Genomic DNA, 18,802 nt, shown 5'->3' on the forward strand with positions numbered 1-18,802 from the left:
AAAAATTTCGAGTAGGAATTAAAATCCACGGGGAAGAAATAAAAACTTTGAGGTTTGCTAACGACATTGTAATTCTGTCAGCAACCGGAAAGGGCCTGAAAGCGCTGTTGAACGGGATGGACAGTGCCTTGAAAGGAGGATAGACGTCAACAAAAGGAAAACAAGGATAATGGAATGTAGTGGAATTAAATCAGGTGATGCTGAGGGAATTAGATCAGGAAATGAGACACTTGAAGTAGTAAAAGTCTTGCTATTTGGGGGGCGAAATAACTGATGATGGTCGAAGTAGAGAGGATATAAAATGGAGATTGGCAATGGAAAGGAAAGCTTTTCGGAAGAAAAGAAATGTGTAACGTGGAGTATAGATTTAAGTGTGAGGAAGTCTTTTCTGGAAATATTTGTAGAGAGTGTAGCCATGTATGGAAGCGAAACATGGATGATAATAGCTTAGACAAGAGAATAGAAGCTTTCGAAGTGTGGTGCTACAGAAGAATGCTGACGATTAGCTGGATAGATCACTTAACTAATAAGGTGGTACTGACTAGACTGTGAAGAAGAGTAATTTGTGGCAAAACTTGACTAGGAGAAGGGATCGGTTGGTAGGAAATGTTCTCAGGCATCAAGGGAACACCAAGTTAGTATTGCAGGGCAGCATGGAGGGTAAAAATAATAGATGGAGACCAAAGTTTGAACAGACTTCACAGATTCAGAAGAATGTAGGTTTCAGTAATTACTCGGAGATGAAGAAGCTTGCACAGGATAGAGCAGCATGGAGAGCTGCATCAAAGTAGACTCTGGACTGAAGACCACAACAACAACAACAACTGATTAAATTGATAGTTCTTAATATTCACACTTGCAAGCCCTTGCCATCTTATGAATTTGTTTCATTACATTTTTCTTGAAATAAGAGGGTATTTTTTTTTTCAGATATCCTTAACACAAAGTGGAATTCGACGGCGTAGTGAAGATTAGTGCGTCTGAATTTTTTACTCTACTCTCAATATTAGTTGGGGTATTACATGTCACATATATATATATATACCGTAACTCTGTCGGCTTTACCGCTTAGCTGATCCAAGTTGCAAGCCTTTGCCGCTAGAGGGCTTCTCATTATAGCGTGTAACAAGGCGGTGCATAACGTAACGATATCGGAGCGTGAGAAACAGCACACTGTAATCAGTTTCGATTTCGAAGAGTTCGCCCACACATGGAACACTACTCCTTCAGCAGGAAAAAGCCAAACCACACTCCAGCACTGCGATATCTGCTGCAATCCCACGCCTCGGGTTCACCGTCATCAATCATCCTTCATACTGTACCGACTTGGCCCCATCCGACTTTCATTTGTTTTCTGAAGTTAAACAACACATTCGAAGACTTCACTTTGACAGTGATGAAGTGATGAAAACAGGGGTGACGTCGTGGCTCCGCCAACAAAGTCAAACATGCCACATTGACGGTATCACAAAACTGGTCTCTCGTTGGGGAAATGCGTTCGTCGAGAGAGCGAGTGAGTTGAGAAATATATATGTGGACATGCAGGATAGATATGTAGAATGTTTATAAAGTTTGTTGTATTTAAAAATAGTTAAGAGTTTTCGCATAAAAAAATTCGGGGGCATTACTTTCAGCACGTCCTCGTAGACTTGTCATGGTTGGTGCTCACGAAGTCCTCAATAATTCTGAGGAGATGTCGTCTACCACAGGGGCATTATTTCGACTTACGTCTGTCAGTGCCGCCGTGTCATCCTATGTTAAAGGTGTCGTTCCGTTGCGGTATGGAGGGGACTGTGGTCTGCTTCCCAGAGCTTGGAGAATTTGATTCTCACTCAGGTAGCTCCTTAACTATCAAGAGGTAAAGCACAGCCCTTTCCAGTCAGCCCCCTAAGGAGAAATCCTTGACAGTGCCGTGAATCCAACCTGGTTTCTACGCACGGCAGTTAGTCACGTTGACGACTCCGCTATGGAGGCGGCAGATGATTCAGTGTTATGTGAAACTTTTCTCGCACTGTCATATGTCCCACCTCCATTTACTTCTTCTACCGTTTCTATAATACTGCCTTTAAGTTCAGCACGACGCTGCCGTTGGGCAGACATGAGCTCAGTCTACTTATCACGAACAGCGGCAGATGGAAAAGAGGGTGAGGGACGAATGATGCTACAGTACCCTGTGCACTTCTTATTACACATCGTTGGGTGTGCTGCTAACAACACACACTGTGAACGCCAGCTGATGTCCGTAATAATCTACCTCGACATTATACACATTTTGCTTCATTAACATAACTTCCTGGCAAATAGAAATGGTTATTTTGTAGCATCACGAAAACCAATAGTTTACGATTATGTGCAAGCATCTATTAGAAAATTTTAATTTGTGCTGTTCGATGCTGTGTACTCACTGCATTTATAAACTTCGTCTACCCGTATTACACATTTCGGTATTCATTACAAGCGTTCTGTTTCGTATTTCCACCAATACAAATGCTCACCAACATCTGCTATTTGTTAATTTGCAGTAATTGATTTTAATTTGAGCAAACCATTTAAAATTGGCGCGTTATCTACATAAACATCAATGCTACCAAGCCACTGCACAATTCGTGATGGAGGTTACTTTGTACCATAATTAGTCATCCCTTTTCCTATAGTCCAGACAGATGCTGATTCTTAGAGGAAATATTTGTAGAAGTTTTGTTTGACAAGTTTTCTGTATGTTTTCGAGGGTGCTGAATCCGAATTGTCGAAGTCCCACCAAAATTTCGCACCGGAAATGGGTCCAAAATGGAAAAGAACTACCAAAATATGGGACATTTTTGGTTTTTTGACAAGTTTCCTATGTGTTTTCGACGTTGCTGAATCCGAATTGTCAAAGTCCCACAAAAATTTCGGCTGGAAATAGATGAAAAATGAAAGAAACCTGCCAAAATATAGGAAATTTTTGGTTTTCGGCTTACAACTCAGAAACGACACAGTTTTCGACAAAATTGGCAATTTATCGAAATGGAGGATACGATTTCCCATAAAGCAGGTATCATTAACTTTTTTCGTCAGACTCACCACATGTCATGTAGCGCCTGTTGAAGTTATCGCTGTTTCAAAGCTGAGATGGGCCTCATCATGATTCTCTGCCGAATTCCATCCTTCCGAAATATCACGATATCGTTGGAACGGTTGGTAGTTGATGCTTACCGTCGTGGAAGAGTAAGATGTTTGTGAGATACCTGTTATCTCTCCCCTTCTGACAAAGAGATGACCCGCCCGCCAGTTGTTTACGAGTAAGGGTACTTTCTTCGACATGGTTCACAAATCTTAACCACAATTTTGCCCTTCCGAAGGGCATCTATCCCATTCGTCCTCTTCTCACTTGTTTCAAGAACATTCTTCAAGCCCACTTCGGGTCAAAGTGATGACACTTTTCTTCCATCATAGAGCAGAGAACACGCGTCTTATTTGCACTCAGTATGTACAACTGTTTCGTACACTTAAACAGAATATACCGACCGCAAATACGTTTCAAGCAAACAGCCGAGAGCGAACGCGTGCTGGTGCACGAGACGATCACAAAGGACCGGCCTTCCCCTGTCAGAAGGGGGAGGTCACTAGCATTGTACAGGAAGGGGAAGAGCGAGCGAGGTGTTGTATCCCGCTTCTGACTACAATGTACGGGTGGGCGACGTGGTCAGAACTTATCAGGCGGTCTTCCAGGGTTTATGTTAAATGATAGAACAGGAAATTAGGTCAAAAATGTAGAGCATACGCGGAGTGCGCCTAGGGTAGCACGTTACCCGGTATAGGCCAGTCTTGGACGTCAGATAAAGTGGGCAAGGGAGGCGAGACAGTTCACGTTAAGTTCTGCTGGTTGCCAGTCATGGACGGAGAGCCAGAGGCTCTGCCTCGCAAGAAAGGGGTCTGTTCTACTCAAGAGAACAGCGAGAGAGAGCGAGACCTGCAGAGGCTCCCATCATCCACACACGTGACCTGCCTCGCACACACGCTATTGGCTAGAGAGATGCTGTGAACTTGCTAGCAAACTTCAGCAGGGGTCTGAGGGTATCTCTTGTCAGCAGCTTTAACTGGACAGAACTGCGTCGGTTCTTGTAAGCAGACAGCTTGTGTCACGTAGACACAGCTGAACTTACTCTGGGAGAAAGCTTGTGAACACTTGACTGGTGACTTGAAAATAATTATTTCTTTAAAAGCAGTTTCCCTAATATCCCTTGAGTGGCTGCCAACATGTGCAAACATCTTACCCTGCCACCACGTTATGAACCAACCATCAACCACTCCAAAACTATCGTAATGCTTCTGGAGGCTGGAATTCGGAAACGGGTGGGCAACAAAATATGGTAAGGACAGGGGGGATGGGGGAGGGGGGAGGTCTGAGGCGACCCATCTCCTCAGGTTGAAATAGCGCTAATTTCAACTGGCGCTACAAGCCATATGGTTCATCTGTCGAAAAAGAGCACTCTTACCTACTCAGTGGTAAATTTTATACTCTTTATTTTCATAAATCGTCAACGTTGTCCAAAAATGCGTCCTTTCAGAGTTATATGTGAAAAACAAAAAACGTCCAATTTTTTCGTGCTTTTTTCCCATTTTAGATCCTTTTCGGGCCGAAATGTTGGGGTGGCTCTGAAAATTCGGATTCAGCACCTTCGTCAACGTATAGAAAGTTTGTATATCGTGGGGGAAATAATTACTCATCTCCCTGTGTGGGAGCCCTAGTGGTTCTTGGCTGGTTCTTGTGGTCCACGCTAGGCGGCAGAAGCGTCTTGCAGTATGTCATAAATATGCATTCTCTAGAATGAGATTTTCACCCTGCAGCGGAGTGTGCGCTCGTGTGAATCTTACTGGCAGATCAAAACTGTGTGCTGGGCCGAGACTCGAACTCGGGACCTTTGCCTTTAGCGGGCAAGTGCTCTACCAACTGAACTACCCAAACACGACTCACACCCCGTGCTCACAGCTTCACTTCTGCCAATACCTCGCCTCCTACCTTCCAAACTTTACAGAATCTCTCCTGCGAACGTTGCAGAACTAGCACTCCTGAAAGAAAGGATATTCCGGAGACATGGTTTAGCCACAGCCTGGGAGATGTTTCCAGAATGAGATTTTCACTCTGCAGCGGAGTGTGCGCTGATTTGAAACTTCCTAGCAGATTAAAACTGTGTGCCAGGCCGAGACTCGAGCTCGGGACCCCATGCTTACGCCACATCAGTCTATCAGTGGTTTGTAAATTCACATTCTGTGGTAAGTGTGTTATGCAGCCTACCTGTTAGCTTATTAATAATCCCAGGACTTGCTAAGCAGCTACAGTAAACCGGCTGGAGCGTCACAGCTTATCTGAGAATCTATGAGGAGACACTCACAACTGGAACCCTCTGCAGGAAATACCAACCCCTCCTCGATTCCACTCTCTCTGCCGGTTCCCTTCCGTATTCCCGTCGCACCAGTTACTTGGTATTTCTTACGCTAAAATTGCGGTACTACAATCAGCAATTATCAGTGTCAGCATGGTGAACGATGTGTAATGAATAACCATAAAAAACGGAGCTCACTTTTCAGTACTGATTGACTGACTGACTGAGTTTTCTTGCGCGCGTTTCTATGCTGCCGATAAGTCGCGGCTTTCCCACTTCAAGCAGGAAGCAGTGGAGGGACTCTCAACCAAATGCACGATTTCATCTGCCAGCAAGGTTGTGGGCTGTATGTACTGGAATGCAAAATATGTTCCTATCATTGAGTAACTAGCGAATGATGCCATTGTTATGAACTAAGTGGGTAAAAAGTATGCAAGAGCACTTGGGACTGCCAAGGAAAAGAATCATGTTTTATCAAGAAAATACACTTACCTGCAATGATATTTTCCCAAGAGAATACCGAGGCATTTCAAACAAAAAATTCGATCATCGGCCTTAATTACCGAGGAATTCCACAAGTAGCAACGAGAGGCTTTTCAAAATATCCGTGAACCTGGATATTGCGCCCAACATTCACCAGTACAAACGTCCGCCGCCAAGCGCCTCCAGTTGTATCTTTAAACTGTTAGTCTACTACAGAATCTGCCACTTGGCGTTATTTTGACTGTATCATTGTGAGTCTTGCCCCTGATTACGATACATCGTGTTCTATGATGTGTGCAATTTTCGAAATGGCTGACTAAGGAACAAAGGATGTGGATAACCTTTTGTTTTCAGCTCCGCAACACTGCTGTCGAGGTCCACTGAAACGAGAACGTTTTAGGGGTTTGAGCGATTTCAAGATAGCCGAGAGTCTGTGAAGGATAAGGACCGGCCCGACAGTCATCATGCACAACTCCGGAAACGATGACGAATGTTGATGAAGTGATTCACAATGATTCAAGGAAATGAACCATGATGTTTGCGAAATCGTTGGGATCTCTTTACGAGACGTATCAACGGATCGTGTCTGATGAACTGAACGTGAAATGAATTGCAGCAAAGTTCGTTCCTGGTCTTTTGAACGCCGATCAATGAGCCCAACTGATTCAAGTGTGCAATGAAGTGCGAACAGAGGTTCCAGATGATGAAAGTGTCCTGTTCGCTGACATAGCTGCCGATGAATGACTGACGTACAGCTATGACCCAGAATCAAAACAGCCATCTTCGCGTTGGAAGACACCACCCTTTCCGCAGTCCAAATTATCGCACCAAGTTCACAGAAAGACCAATTCAATGCTAATGATATTTATTTTACATTCATTAATTGTCCATAGTGAATTTCTTCGACGTGGTGAGCCAGTCACAAGGAACTTCTACCGCGATTCTTTGACTTGACTGTTGAATGACATTAGACGCAAACGGCCTAAGATATGCGAGGACAGAGACTGGTTGCTGCATCGTAACGATACACCTGAACACACCTTGCTCATATGAGAGCATTATTGATGAAAAACAAACCGTCAACTGTTCCATACCCATCCCACCCACCTCTCGCCTGATCTAGCCCCAAGAAATTTCTCTCTCTTCCGCAACATGAAACTTAAATTGAAAGGACGTCATTTTGACTCCATAGATAAAATTCAAGTGGAATTGCAACTAAATTTGAGTAGTATTCAGACAGCAGCCTTCCAACACTGTTTCTAACATTGTGAAAATCACTGGAAGCGTTGCATACAAGTGCAAGGGGATTACTAAAGAGGTGGCGGTGAAAATTCAAGTGTAACGTTGTCGACAACTTTTGGTATCATCTTGTATATAGCTGAATATTTTTCTAGTGTTCCAACATAGCGCTACTCACTAAAAGTGGCTCTAAGCGCTATGGGACTTGACATCTGACGTCATCAGTCCACTCACTAAAAAGACATTATACTATGTACATGGAACTAAAGTGGATCGACACCGAAAATCAGTTCTCTCCTACATAAAAACACACAGCGTATATTCTTGCCCTCATACACACTTCCACTATAATAACTATTTGAAATTTCGTCCTTGTCCCCTATCCATTTACAAGATGCTTTATCTTCCGTTATTGATTTAATGTTGAATTACTCACTGTATGTGTGGCTTGATGACTCAGTAAGTGAGTGTGAAATTGTAAAACCGTTGGTTTAGGATGTAACACCATTATCGATTTAAGTAGTTTATGCAATGTAATTATGTGTATGTAACTATGAAGTAGTTGTTCTTTACTGATTAAGTTCATTGGGTTGTGAAAGGAAAGTTGATATGTGTAATATATGTAATATAAGAAACTTCAAAAATGTTTAAAAATAATGAAACGTTATACAGTATGTATGCTCGTAAAAGAGAAATTGTACTTTGAATACTGGTGCATACTTAGGGAAGTTGTATTATATAAAGGAAAAGGCGTAGGGAACCCCCTCCGCTACAAGGGACTTGGTGAATGGTAAAAGGTGGATCTGGCGGTCAATCTGGGCGTCAAGAGAGAGAGCACATTACGCACTCAGTGGCTAGACGTTGTACTGTTAACAACGCGGGTGCCAAGTGAGGCATTTGGAAGCCAGTTTATGTTGAAATTGCCTGGGATGTGATTTTGGCTGCCGTATGGTGCTCTTGTTATCATGGAATGGCTCTGAAATAAAGGAAATACGTCGCCAATAAGAATTTATAAAGAGCATTCAACTCCAAGAGCATGGGACCACTTAGCCACCATGTGCTTGCCACCACTATTGCGCTACTGCTCCACCCCACAGCAGGAATTCAGATATGTATCACAGTATGGAACGGTATACTGATGTGTTTTCTTCAATAATAATTCCAGTGACATAAAACTGTGTTTGCACCTTAAAATTTGTCCTAATCATAAACCAATGCAGGGTCCTGTCCTTAACGTACAGATAACCAAGCATCCTGTTTCTGAAAATATAATGGTTTGTTGTTGCACTACAGGTGCTAAAGATCAGTGCTAAAATATTTGAATGTTGTTATCAAAGCTACCTGCTTCACAGGTGGTGAGAAAGGCAAGTATATTGATATGGTGATAAGTGACTTGTATTGATTAGTATTATGAACTATTTTTTGAAATTGGTTGAAACTAATATTTGACTAATTTGCGTTGAAGCATTAAAACATAAACTATTGGAAGTAGAGTTAAAACTTTAATGTTATTAAATTGCGGTTGGTCTCCAAAATAATTACAGAATTTGCTTGTAGAGGAAGTAACAGATAATGGGTCCCCACAGTAATCAATACTCAAATTGCAAGATGATTGGATTTTTCGTTACTATTAAAAGAAATCTGTGACATTACTGATAATGAAGGAATAATAAGTATAGGTGTAGGATTATTAAATTTTTATTTGTGGTATTTATGTGTCAGATTAAATCAGAACTCTTTCCATGCCCAATTTCAGTCCATTGTGTCTTTAGTAACACCTTAATGTTAAATTAGTACTGAATCAATTTAGTTGTCTATGTTTGCTGGTTTGTGTAAAAGCTATCTACTGCTAACCACTACGTAGTCCGTTCGTTCGTTGTGAGTATCCATTGAACTATTTAAAAGGAGCATTAACGAAAGTTACTTCAGCAATCTATGTTCATTTTTCTTCAAACTTGATGTTTCAAAGTATAATGCCTAATAAGGCTGGTGACCATCAGTTATTTCATTTGTATTCATTTTATTACTTTCATTATCTAAACGAAAATACTGTTCGATATTCCCTGCCCATTAGGTTAACACACGGTCAAGCTTCAAAAAATCTTCCCAGAGGGTAACACTAGATTGCAATAGTGCGTTATAGTTGACCCGAACTTGTAGTAATAGTGTGAAAAGGGGTTCAATCCACTTTTGGTCCAAGAGTGTTGTCTGTAGCTTATGACTTAAAATTTACCTCAAGTTTCTATCTTGATTCATGTAGAAGAAATATTCTCGTGTAATCTGGTGAATCTTTGTGAAACACCTTGTACTTTAGGACGTCATTCGATTTAATTGAAGAACAAAATTATTTAAAGATCTATTCAGAGTTTTTGGCTGATTAAATTAACGCTTAAATTATGTTTTGTGTCACCTGGATTAACGTAACATTACTTGATAGCAGCGCAGTCTTTGGTCAGAACTCTTGACCTTTCCCTCATTTACTGCTGGGTGCTCCCAGAAGTCTTCAGTGCCTGCCATTACTACAAACCCCAGAACGCTGTTACTTTTCGCCTGGATGTCGGAACTGTGTACTGCAGCAAGTGAGGGTGGGTTTTACGACGGAGAGCGGGTACCGGGTTGGAAATGGTGGGCAGCGGTGCCCACTAACGACCCGAGATGACTCCACTTGTAGCTCGTTACACGCAACTGCGGGCAGCGGAGGTCGTTTTCTGGCCTGCGTCTCCACGGTCCGCTGAGCTCGGCCAGTTAAGGGAATTGTTCACTCCGGGACGGACTGACCGCCGGAAAGCAAGCGCTATGCAATGGCGACTGGCGTGTTTCTCAGCCACCGGAGGCGTTTATGCGTTTGATTTAAATCGCAAAATGATCGAACACTTTGTGTGGTCCATTGCATGCAGAGTGAAATGGGCCCATTAGTAGCTGTTTAAATACACTGAAGAGCCAAATAAACTGGCACATCTGCCTAATATCGTGTAGGGCGCCCGCGAGCATGTAGAAGTGCCGTAACACGACGTGGCATGGACTCTACTAATGTCTGAAGTAGTGCTGTAGGGAACTGACACCGCGAATCCTTCAGGGCTGTCCGTAAATCCGTAAGATTACGAGGGAGTGGAGATCTCTTCTGAACAGTACGTTGCAAGGCGTCCCAGATATGCTCAGCGGTAGCGGTCTCGCTTCCCACGCCCGGGTTCCCGGGTTCAATTCCCAGCGGGGTCAGGGATTTTCTCTGCCTCGTGATGGCTGGGTGTTGTCTGATGTCCTTAGGTTAGTTAGATTTAAGTAGTTCTAAGTTCTAGGGGACTGATGACCATTGATGTTAAGTCCCATAGTGCTGAGAGCCATTTCAACCATTTGAAGATATGCTCAATAATGGTCATGTCTGGAGAGTTATGTGGCCAGCGGAAGGGTTTAAGCGCAGAAGAGTCTTTCTGGAGTTACTCTGTAGCAACTCTGGACGTGTGTGGTGTCGCATTGTCCTGCTGAAATTGTCTGTCGGAATGTACAATGGACATAAATGGTGCAGGTGATCAGACAGGATGCTTAGGCACGTGTCGCCTGTCAGAGTCGTATTTAGACGTATCAGTGGTCCCATATTCCAACTGCACTCGCCTCACACCATTGCAGAGCCTCCACTAACTTGAAAAGTCCCCTGCTGAATGCAGGGTCCATGGGTCATGAGGTTATCTTCGTACCCGTACGCGTCCATCCGCTCGATACAATTGAAACGAGACTCGTCCGACCAGACAACATGTTTCCAGTCATCAACAGACCAATGCCGTTGATGAAGTGCCCAGGCGAGCTTAAAGCTTTGTGTCGAGCATTCATCAAGGGTACACGAGTGGGCGTTCTGCTCCGAAAGCCCACATCGATGAGCTTTCGTTGAATGGTTCGCACGTTGACACTTGTTGATGATCCAACATTAAAATCTGCGACAATCTGCGAAAGGGTTGCATTTCTGTCACGTTGAAGAAAAATGGCTCTGAGCACTATGGGACTTAACATCTGTGGTCATCAGTCCCCTAGAACTTAGAAATACTTAAACCAAACTATCGTAAGGACATCACACACATCCATGACCGAGGCAGGATTCGAACCTGCGACCGTAGCAGTTGTGCGGTTCCGGACTGAAGCGCCTAGAACCGCTCGGCCACCACGGCCGGCTGTAACATTGAACGATTCACTTCAGTCGTCGTTGGACGCCTTCTTGTACGGTCTTTTTCTGGCTACAGCGATGTCAGAGACTTTTTTACCGGGTTCCTGATATTCTCGGTACACTCGTTAAATGGTCGTACGGAAAAATCCCCACTTCGCCTCTACCTTTGAGATGCTGTGTCCCATCGCTCGCGGTTCAAATTGACTTAAATCTTGATAACCTGCCACTGTAGCAGCAGTAACCGATCTGACAACCGCGCCAGACACTTGTCTTATATAGGCGTTGCCGACTGGAGCGCCGTACTCTGCCTATTTACATTTCTCTGTATTTGAATACGCAGTCCCATACCAGTGTCTTTGGTGCTACAGCGTATAAAATGAATAAAGTAGTTGACACTCATCTGCTTCCAGTGTAGCAACTAAAATTTTGTACATTTATGGATACATCGAAGAGCACTATATGAAGGTCTTATTTCAATAGTGGTATAAGTCCATTTTTGTTCATTGCGAGACACAGAGTCCTAAAGTTAAATGAGCGCTGAAAAATCTGTAGTTGAGTTACCAGAAATATCCAAGCATATGTTTTCTTGCTAGAGATGAACCTTTCTTTCTTTCTGTTTGTTCGGATCATTAATTTCAGAAGCATTACAGCCAGAAAAGTGGAGGTAATGGACTTGTAACACTATTGAAATATGCCCTTCATATAAATGTAGAAAATAAAGTAATTACCTTTTTTTTAAAATCCGTTTGTGGCAGTCGTCTACTGGGTTATTGATGCGGTCCTGGGTTGTTTCGATGGCGAATCAGAAAACTAGCAACCGATCAGTTTTAGAATTTTTTGTCATATGCAGATGCAAACTTAGTCACAACAGCATTTCTTACGTCCACCATTTCATACCACACTGTTTCTGAAGCAGTTCAAAAGATTTCGAATAACAGACCAATTACATAACAAAGAGCGTATAACAAGAACACAATATATCGCACGTTGTTACTCTGATAAAAGTTTACTTGCCATTTTTGTTTCGAATGATCATTCCTGTTATATCCCTGAATATTGACCACCACTTCTGAAACACCCTGTATATTACTGAACTCTTATATCGGTATCGGAGAGTCAGAGTCAGTCGTGTCATGACTGTTTTTCGGAGACACTAGAAAATTAGGATTTTATGCTATCAGACCAAGACAAAGAATGTGTTACATGAGAGTGGTTCACTAGTGGCTGAATTAACACTTCGTTATCAAATCGTGGAGACTATATTCACCTTTGTCACAACAGTTATACAGTAGTTTGTTCACGGCGTCCTGAGCGAGTTTCTAGGGAGCGTCGAAGCAAGCTCCACCTACCAAACCACATCTCGTTCAGACCCGGGGGGAGGGTGCCAGTGGGGGAGGAACATGCGGAGCTTTCATCACTCAGTTCAGGAGCTACACATATGTTTATCGTTTTGACAACGGCACGGCACAACAGTTATTTCATTACGGCTACGGTACATTTGGTCACTGTATTGTTAAGTTCTAAGGTCATCAGTCCCTTAGAACTTAGAACTACTTAAACCTAACTTACCTAAGGACATCACACACATCCATGCCCGAGGCAGAATTCGAACATGCGACCGTAGCGGTCGCGCGGTTCCAGACTTTAGCGCCTAGAACCGCTCGGTCACGCCGGCCGGCGCAAAGTCAGTGATTTGGAGTCCACATTAAACTGTGTGCCCTCATATAAATAGTCGGTTAATCAGTTCAAGTGAAGGAGGAAACGTATGGCGTACCCTTTCCAACAGAATATGCCTGCAAAGCATTGATTTGAGCAAACGAGTTTTGGTGCTGACTATTTTTACCTCTTGGGCTATAATTGTTTTGTTATCATTAAATTGCAACTTGCAGCTTTAAGATATTCTGGGATGCCAAACTTCTTATCCTTGATCTTTTGCATTGCTTGGCGTACAGGTTCTCAGCAGTTATTTCCACTTAGTAGTGTATCACTATTTGGCGTATTCCCTTACCACTTACGTGCGTTGTGGGAAGGTAAGAAAAAACGAGAAAATAGACTTTTGTAACCGGCCATTGTGGACGAGCGGTTCTAGGCGCTTCAGTCCGGAACCGCGACGCTGCTACGGTCGCACTTTCGAATCCTGCCTCGGGCATGGATGTGTGTGCTTTCCTTAGGTTGGTTAGGTTTAAGTAGTTCTACGTCTAGGGGACTGATGGCCTCAGATGGTAAGCCCCATTGCGCTGAGAGCCATTTGAACCTTTTAGACTTTTGTATTTGTGAAGTAAATGCTGCCTGCAGAAGAATATCCATTCGAGTCGGAAAACTGTTACAGTAATAGCTGCACTTAAAATGCGAGGCAAAACACATTGCACGACTGAAAATAAGTCAGCCTCATTGGTGATACTTACAAGAACTACTCGAAAACTGTAATATACAGACTTCAAAAAATAATTGAAAGTATCTCAATAGCGGTCAGATTTACAGCAGCGCAGACCCTGCACTGAAAATGTTTTAATACTGAAGCGCGTGACAATAAGCGGTCCAGTCACATTAATGAGACTACCGCCCAAGTTCGACCTCACCATGCAACAGGCGGCAGGTAGTAGGACCAGAAGTGGGCGGCGTATAAAGCGTGTCGGCGGACGACGCGGGGAACACTACAGTCGTCATCGTAATGTGAACATGGAGCAGTTTGTCTGGCTTCCAAAAGGGCATGATCATTAGCGTCTGGGCCAAGTGTGGAAGAACTTCCGAAACGACCAAGTTTGTAAACTGTTTTCGTTCCCCCGTGGGTGCAATACACCGCGCATGGCAAAATGGAGGCTATCCAAAACAATCGCCGAGGCAACTATGATACACCACGAGTCGTAAATGACGGGGGTGAACGATGGCTGCGGAGATGTGTACGGCCGAATAGACGTGCAGTTGTTCAGCAACTGACCGTCCAGACGAACGAAGGGACTACCTATAGTGTCTACTCAACGTCCGTTCGGCGAACGTTGCTTCATATAGGCCTCCGTTGCTACGGTCGCAGGTTCGAATCCTGCCTCGGGCATGCATGTGTGTGCTGCCCTTAGGTTGATGAACTCATGTTGACTGCTGTTCAGCGGCGACGAAGGATGGAATTTTCACTCCAGTACCGCAACCCAACGGTAAATGAGTAGGGCCAGACGGCCAGTTCAAGTAAATAATGTTTTATGGGCCATCGGACACATGGCCGTTGATTCTAGGAAGGATCCATGCCAGAGGAAGGAGTGTTGTGGTCTGGGGAACGTTTTCGTGGCATTCCCTGGATGATCTCGTCAATTCTGGAAGGCACACTGGATCAACACAAAGATGCCCCTATCCTTGCAGACCATGTCCACCCCTATATGCAGTCTGCTTTTCCTCGATATCTACCTTCAGTACAATGCACCATGTCACACAGCTCGCAGTGTACGTGCGTGCTTCGAACGGCACCAGGGTGGCCACCATACTCCCTGGACTTAATCCAATCGAGAATCTGTGGAAACATCTCGATTGGGATGTTCGCGCAATGGATCCTCAACTGAGAAGCCTAGCGCAGCTGAGCGTCACATTGGAGTAGGGATAGCCCGACATCACCGTCGTTACCTTCCAAAACCTCACTGACCATCTTCCTGCACGTCTCGCAGTGGTCCGCAAAAGATGGTTATTTGCGTTTTGACAATTGGTCATATTATTGTGACTGGACAGTGTAAAAAGAGTTGCTCCATTGTATAGATTATGCAAGAGTTAGCAGTATCTTAACAAGATTAAATTCAGACACAGTAATTAGCTAAATGGTATCCCTTATCACTTTAGAGAAGTCATCAAAAGTGTGTAAAAACTCTATAGTTTGGTACGGTCAAAGACAGAAATAACTTTGTGCCAAAATAAATACAGCGTTCTGATAAACCTCACTAGGTCACCATTCTTAATTAATCCTTGATGAAGCTCTTAAGTAGTGGAAACACGAACTGGGAAATTTTGGATAGGAAGTGGAGGAAATAAAATTTGTGAGGAGCCTTAGGTATACCTAATGAGCAACTAATCCTCGCAAAAAATGAAGTTGTTTTACAATGGTGGACTGTCTGAACTCATAAACTACCTAACCATTTTAATCTGGTAGTCTCTAAATAATAAAACTGGTGATAGTCCTTATGGAAAAATGGACTATTAGATGAAAATACAATGAAATACAAAATTATTCAACAGATGTCTAATTTTCACTCCTAGGTTGCCGTATTTGATACCTGAGACAGTAGGATATTGATCACAATATTGAAAGAGTTGACCAAGTGTGCGAAAGAACTACACAAACACTGGAAAAGAAAGCCATGTAGGACACACAAAGTATTAGAAGGCCATGTCAATAAGGCCATGTCAATAACCTACCTCAGGCGAAACATGGATCATAAGAAGTAAAGGTAGGAGGAGATTTCGAGTGGCAGAAATCTGGTTTTCCAGGTGGGTAGAAGGAGCCTCACAGCTAAACCACATAATGAATGAAAGTACACAATGAATAGTATTCTGCAAACAAGTGGCAGAATATATGAGAGAATGAGAAACATAAGGGCCCTAAGCACAGAAACAAAACTTTGAGGAAAATAGATGTTTGTGAAAATCAAATTTATAGATAAACTACCAACCTCATAGGTTCTATTTGTTTCTTAATTAAGGCTGGACATCATATACTTCCTAAGAAGAAAAATATGAAATATTAATTAATATTTAAGATTATTATTAATAAAATATAATATTAGGTAACAGTATATTATATTATTTATCATGCAGTGCAGTCAGATGTAGTTCATCACCGAGCGGTTCTAGGCGCTACAGTCTGGAACCGCGCGACCGCTACGGTCGCAGGTTCGAATCCTGCCTCTGGCATGGATGTGTGTGATGTCCTTAGGTTACTTAGGTTTAAGTAGTTCTAAGTTCTAGGGGACTGATGACCTAAGAAGTTAAGTCCCATAGTGCTCAGAGCCATTTGAACCATTTTTGTAGTTCATCTTGTATTTAATGTAGATCTGGGATGAAAATGACAACAGACAATAATAATTATATTGTCAGTATTTGTAGCTATTCGTCCTTAGTGTCTAGTTAAATGCTGTTAGTTTTATAGACAGTAATAACTGTTGCTTATCGTTTGCAAGTGAATTTTATTTTCACTTTTAACCAAAAATGTTTCACTTAGAGGAAGTGGTCTAAATTTCGATTACCACTTACTTTGTAAGAGAAAACTTACGTTCTGCTAAAAATAGATTGAAGAAAGTTGCAGTAAACAACACTGCAAAGTGTTCTGCTTCTAACCATTACGATTCAATGTAACATACTCTCACTAATTTGCCTTATTTCGGATTAAAAACAACTGGCAAGTTGCCACAACATAGAAGTGTGGTCTAACTTTGAATTAATCTTAAAAATGTTGAGATATTAATGACAAATTAATCAAAAGAATTAAAACAATTTATTTGTGGATTTTACTGTTAGAAACATTTTTATTAAAAAATAATGTAGCAAATTTATAAACCATTCTGATTTATCAAAAGATGTGGTCACGTAATGTAAAACATTTCATTCCTTTGACAAGAGTCACAAATATAAATGATTTTATCAGCCTTTGCACATTCGTTACGTGCCCATATACAGTATTACATTTGACAGACTTGACACGCAACCCTCCTTCCACCTCCTCACAAACGTTTCATTCGCAAAAAATACCCTTGTGTCAATATTATCTGACTTTCTCCCGCATGTGTGTCTCAGTTATATAATTCATCATTAATAAGTGACGACCACTTCCTTTGCAGTTTTCTTTTCCTTTAATTTTCTCAACTTTCAATTTTTTGGGTGAGTTTATTTTTCACGGTGTTTCATTTGTGAGTGTGGTGTGGTAAGCACAGCACCCACCACCAGGTAGAACCTCAGCCGTCTATAGGTGGACAACCCATTCCAGAGAGGGCGCATAGCCCAGCGATTGTCGCACCAAGAAGTCGGTAGCGGTGGCGCTGGCGTCACAGCATAGCTGGCAGCTGTAAGTCAGCTCGATTACCTAAAAAACGCCATCTACTTGTGTACCTCACGATGAATCGTCTGCTTCTAGCAGGTCCGCACCAGCCTGTCTTCAGAGAACATTATAGTGCGATAAGAACTGTTCACTCTTCAGCCTTAGATTCTGGAATAGTTGTTGAACTTCAGGATCTGTTACCTGAACCGATTTGTACAAAGTTGGGTATTCGTCAATAAATATGTCCCCCCCCCCCCCCCCCAAATTCTATAAGTCCCTCCAGATCCTAGAGTGTCATACACTCCACTTCGCCTTCTGTATACGCCTCCCGTCCCCCAAGCGGATCCTCTATGACCTTATTCCTTTCCCCCATATGCTCCTGTTCCTCAAAAATATCCGCATACTCTACACCTCCCACCGCCTTGATCCCCCTCACCCCCTGGTTGCTCCGCTCCTCTCCTCTCCCATCCCTGCCCCCTGGCATGTCTTCACTGTAGTGTCCTCGACACCTTCCATCTCTGCACCCTTCATCTCCTTTCCCAAGGTGGCTTCCATCAACTCCCCCTCCCAGATGATGTCCTCTCTCCCCCCATTTATCCCTCCTATCAACTCTGATCCTCACTCCCCTCCTTTCCTCTGTCCTTTTCCTGGACTCCTTCTCCCCCCTTCCATCCTCTTTTTTCCCCACCTACCCTCTCTCTGCCCCCCTTCTCTCCCCCAGGTCCTTTTGCGTTTCCCTCCTCTGCCTTCTCCCATTCCCTCTCGCGTCTGCCCTGCCCCTCCCACGCTTATGAGTCCTCTGTCTCCCTTGGTACACCCCCCCTTTCGTTCTTCCTCTCCTCCCTCCTTGTTTTCCCCCTCATCTGTTCAGGTCTCCCCCCTCCTCCCATCTGCCCTTGGCTAGGGTGTGTCGTCTTTGTGCCGACATTTTCGTGCAGTGTTTACAGTGAGTGTTCAAGTGTTGTGTGTCTTTTAGGAAGTGTTGCGAACGGACATCATACTGTCGCTGGGTATTATTTTTATATCTCTTGCGAACAGACATCAGACTGTCGCCATATTTACTATGTTACTTGTCTGCTTTCTGTGTAATTTTTTTAGCATTGCCAACCCTTTGCTTTATGTTTTAACTTTCCACAATCTTCTGTCGTTTTACAATTTAAGTCACAGTATTATCGCCTGCTTTTATTGTTTCTTACCTTCTTCTTACGTTTTAAAAAGTATGTAGGCTGCAGAGCAGCGTACTAAGCTGCTGCCAGCCCGCCCCCTTGGGGGGGGATCGAAATTCAATAAAGGGAAAAAAATGAATAAATTTGTGTGTTCTTGTTACTAATCATTATCAACCTTTCAGCATTATCCTCTCATAGTATTTTCCCCAGCGCACTGTAAATAATTGAGGGTGGCGACGACACAACTGTGAGGAGTATTAGAAATTTTTTATTTGGTAGCACCTTTTTGTAACATTGCTTCGTAAGGAATGACAGTATTACTGCTTTACTTCCTTTGTTGCTTTTTACTTTGTTTGCCTTGGGAACACGAGTCATGTCGTAAGAAGTA

The 18,802-nt window shown here is 43.0% G+C and overlaps 1 protein-coding gene across 2 annotated transcripts in view; it reads left to right on the top strand.

The window, feature by feature from the left end:
- Window positions 1-18,802, top strand: part of LOC126281204 (synaptotagmin-11) — a 1,096,906-nt gene that overhangs the window by 258,615 nt on the left and 819,489 nt on the right. The window lies entirely within an intron of this gene.

Source organism: Schistocerca gregaria, chromosome 7 (genome assembly GCF_023897955.1).
Source record: "Schistocerca gregaria isolate iqSchGreg1 chromosome 7, iqSchGreg1.2, whole genome shotgun sequence".
In the NCBI taxonomy this organism is placed as follows: Eukaryota; Metazoa; Arthropoda; class Insecta; order Orthoptera; family Acrididae; genus Schistocerca; species Schistocerca gregaria.